This window comes from Nicotiana attenuata, chromosome 2 (assembly GCF_001879085.1).
Source record: "Nicotiana attenuata strain UT chromosome 2, NIATTr2, whole genome shotgun sequence".
NCBI lineage: Eukaryota > Viridiplantae > Streptophyta > Magnoliopsida > Solanales > Solanaceae > Nicotiana > Nicotiana attenuata.
The window spans coordinates 5,929,573-5,933,912 of NC_031990.1; positions in this window are offsets into that span (position 1 = coordinate 5,929,573).

The following is a 4,340-nucleotide window of genomic DNA, read 5'->3' on the forward strand; positions in this document are numbered from 1 at the left end:
GTAGCCATTCAAAAACTCACCCGAGCTCTCGGGGACTCCAAACCAAACATGCACACAAGTCTTAAAAACATCATACAAACTTGATCATGACGATCAAATCACCAAATAACACCTCAATTTCTCACTCCCTCCCCAACGAATGAAATTGTATGGGTCAAAACCCGACCCACGATAATTAACGGAGTTAATCTCGTCTTGAGCTAAGACATAATTAATAAGTGGTATGGCCACTTATTCATAACAGGACTCGACTCTTGTCCGATTTAATCTACGAGGGTACGGCCCAGTCATTCCTCCATGGGGACGGAACTTCAGCGTGGCCACGGCCATTTATTGCCAGCTCACAAAGCTGACATCTATAAATACTAAGAGCAGAAGCCCTAGAAGGGGGGGGGGGGCTGCTTCTTCACCACTAGTGAGAAGAGAGAGAAACAAGAAAAGATACCCCTCTTATGGGAAGAGAAAACACCATTGTAAGGCACTGAACCTCTTCATGGAGAGGCAGACCAAACAAATATTATCAATAAAGGTTTCTAATGCTTCTCCCCCTAATTCTGAGTTCTTATTTTAGTTTCTTTCATCTGGTCCAACGGACTATTACGATTTGCTATGATTATCTCGGGATTTATTTATATTGTTTTGTACTCGTAAGATGTGTAACATTTTTTGAACAAACAATTTGGCGCCGTCTGTGGGGATTTCATAGCAAAATCGCGTAGTTCTTCCTTGGACCAAAAGAAAAGAAGCGCCAAACTCGAAGGGGAGCTCGAAGATCTCAAATCAAGATCTAAGTCCTCACTCTCTCTCCAATCTCAGATAGTGCAAACAAGAGGAAGGGGCCCCCTCCTTTCCTAAGGGGAGACCTCTGTAAGGCATCCGAGCTCCGGTCAGAAACCGACACGGAGATATCTCGAGCCGAGATCCGCCTCAAGACACCTATATACCCTGGTTGGGAAGACAATGGATAAGCCGCTCAAGGTCTCGAATCCAAAACTAGTTCCAGCACCCGACACACGCAATACGGGACTCAGGCTCTGTGCCTTCGTCATCAAGATCGACAAAGTTCAACTACGGTTGAACCGGGACTCAGGCTACGCGCCTTCACCAACAATTTTAACTACGGTTGAACCGGGACTCAGGCTATGCGCCTTTGCCAAAAAATTCAACTACGGTTGAACCAAGACAGGCTATGCGCTTTCGCCAAAAATTCAACCACGGTTGAATCAAGACAGGCTATGCGCCTTCGCCAAAAAATTCAACTACGGTTGAACCAAGACAGGCTATGCGCCTTCGCCAAAAATTCAACTACAGTTGAACCGAGACAGGCTATGCGCCTTCGCCAAAAAATTCAACCACGGTTGAATCAAGACAGGCTATGCGCCTTCACCAAAAAGTTCAACTATGGTTGAACCGAGACAGGCTATGCGCCTTCGCTAAAAATTCAACTACGGTTGAACCGAGACAGGCTATGCGCCTTCACCAACAAGTTCAACTACGGTTGAACCGGAACTCAGGCTATGCGCCTTCACCAACGAGTTCAACTATGGTTGAACCAGGACTCAGGCTACGTGCCTCCGCCAACAAGTTCAACTACGGTTGAACCAAGTCAGGCTATGCGCCTTCACAAACAAGTTCAACTGTTTCAACTACGGTTGAACCGGGACTCAGGCTACGCGCCTTCTTCAACAAATACAACTACGGTTGAACCAAATCAGGCTATGCGCCTTCACAAACAAGTTCAACTACGGTTGAACCGGGACTCAGGCTACGCGCCTTCATTAACAAAGTCCAACAACAGTCGAACTGGGACTCAGGCTATGTGCCTGCGTCATTAAATCCAACGAGCTCGACCTCGCTCGAACTACAAGGGTGGACGCCTTCGTCCTCAACTTTAGCAAGTTCAACCACAGTTGAACCGAGACTCGGGCCAAACGCCTTCACCTGTGAAAGCAAAGCCCGACCTCCAACAAATCGAAGCGCAGGATAAACACCCTCGCCATTCAAGTAAGTTCTCCCAACTCGTATTAAGATTCGTGCCACAAAGTTCGGCCCCGGTCAAACTACGAGGCCGCATTTTTTTACTATCACGACCGGTAGTTCGACCGCGTCCGAACTGGGACTAAGGCTAAGCGCCGCTATCGCCAAATAACGGCTAAGACTCGCCCGCACCGAGTTGAAAAAGCAAGGCCATCAACTATATTATGGCTAAGGCCATCGCCGCCAACGGTCGACCTAGGTTTGACTGCGGTGGGTAAACGACCCGACGACAGTCGAAGTTGCCTTCATGGCTAAGGCCGTCGATTCTATCACGACTAAAGTCGTCGATCTAAATTCGACTAGGGCCGTCAACGCCGACGTTCAACATAAAGCGCAACAAAAACGCTAAAGAACGAAAGAAAAACAGTGACACAAAACAAGCACAAGGCAGGCAATAGAAAAGAAAATTTATATATTTACAAAGTCAAATTGCGGGTCATCCCCGCTTACACCCGGCCAAGGCCGATCAATACAAGAAATAAAAAAAAAAAAACAAGAAACAACTAAACGCCAAGCGGCGAACAAGACAAGAAAAAATGAGTATCCTTTTTACTCGGTGCCGTCTGCGCCACCATCTGCACCAGCGTCAGCCTCAGGCGTTGCCGCGTCAAAACCGCAGTCGGCACGGGCCTCACGAGCCTTCTGACGCGCCCCCTCGAAAGCAGCTTCGGTCACGACGCCAGCCTCCCACAAACTCTTATATACATCACGTTGGGCCTCGGCAAAGACCCAAAGCTCTCGAGCCTGGCTGGAAGAAGCGGCTTGATCCCGTAGCCGCTGATTCTCTTCTTCCAAGGCTGTGATTCGGTCCGCCATGACCTGGGCGTCCTGCTCAAAGACACCAATCCGCTCCTCGAGACTTGCTTCTCTAAAGGCCGCAGCATCCCTTTCCAACGTCCGTTGGGATTCATGCACGCGGATAGCTTCCTTCAACGCCCCGGCCCTCGACGAGGCATCCCTCACTTGAAGCTTCAATGCCGCGACTTCATCCTCCAACGCGGTCACTTTCCCGCTCCATGCCGCAGTGACCTCCGCCGCCTTCGCCTGGCCCCGGAGCTCGCACTCAGCTGCAGCCCTCTTTACCGCCTCGAGCTCCTCATCCTTTCGGCGGAGCTGCTCCTCGAGAGCACTCGTCCTGTCAAGTGCTTGCTGCATCTGAACCTCCCGTCTCGCCAGCTCTTCGACCAAGGCCCGGCTACGAGGATCGTTCCTCAAGCGCTCCCGCAACTCTCGGCACTGATCTCGGTAGCGGCGATACTTCTCCAGCGCCCGCAAAAATATCCCCGAGCGGACCTGGGCTCGACGGATGCTCTCCACCTCCAACAGATAAGACTGCAAAGCAAAGACAACGATCAGAATAAAAGAATAAACCTAAGGCAAAGAAGAAGCGAACCGACGTAACAGTACATACCCTCAAGCCCATCACGGCTACTTCATTCATCAGCCCGACATCCGTAACGCCCCTCAGCGATGCATTCTCGGCCTCCGAGCATAGCGGCTCGAACTGCGCACCAAGTTTTCACCTTGGAGCAATAAGTTCAATTCCGTGGGAACCTCGATAAAGCGAGATCGCCCCTCTGCGCGCACCGCTGAGTTGGTGGAGCCTTCCTGGAACATACGAACGTCGTCGGGATCCAAGTCGGACTCAGACTCATCCTCACCCACATTAGCAGCCGCTGAGGAACTACCTCCCGTCTCAGCGACTGGAACCACCAATTGAGCCGCCGAAGCGACGGTATCATCACGGCCTAAGCCAACCGGGGCAACCCCCATTGTTTGTCCGCCCTCAGGGGCAGGCGCCGCAGCAGCACTCCTCTCCGCGTCCGCCGACGGGGAGTCCAAATTAATTACCACAGGAGGAGCCGGCGCGAACGCGACCCTACGCCTTATCAACGGCCTCTCCTCCTCCCCATCTGATGACGACTCCGCTCTAGGGCGCACAACCCCCGATGGCCCCTCGTCCCGAAGTAGGGTCCGTGATGGAGAAGAAACCGCTGAAGACTCGACTGATGCCGCCCTCGGTGTTGAGCGCGACACCGGCGCTGCAGTAAGCCGAGCAACTGCACCAGGCCGACGGAAGGCCAGCTGAGGGGCCCTGACGCGGCGTGCCCTCCCTAATCACAAGAAAACAAGGTTAATGAATAGAGCTGAAACAAAGCGGAACAGAAGAAGAGATCAATTTTTTACCTGCCGCGGGCCTACGGCCATGCCTCTCCCAGAAAGACGCCCACGTACGTATCCCCCTCGTATGGGGGAGTACGGCCTCGACCCACTCACGTATCCAAGACAATGGGGGCGGCGGC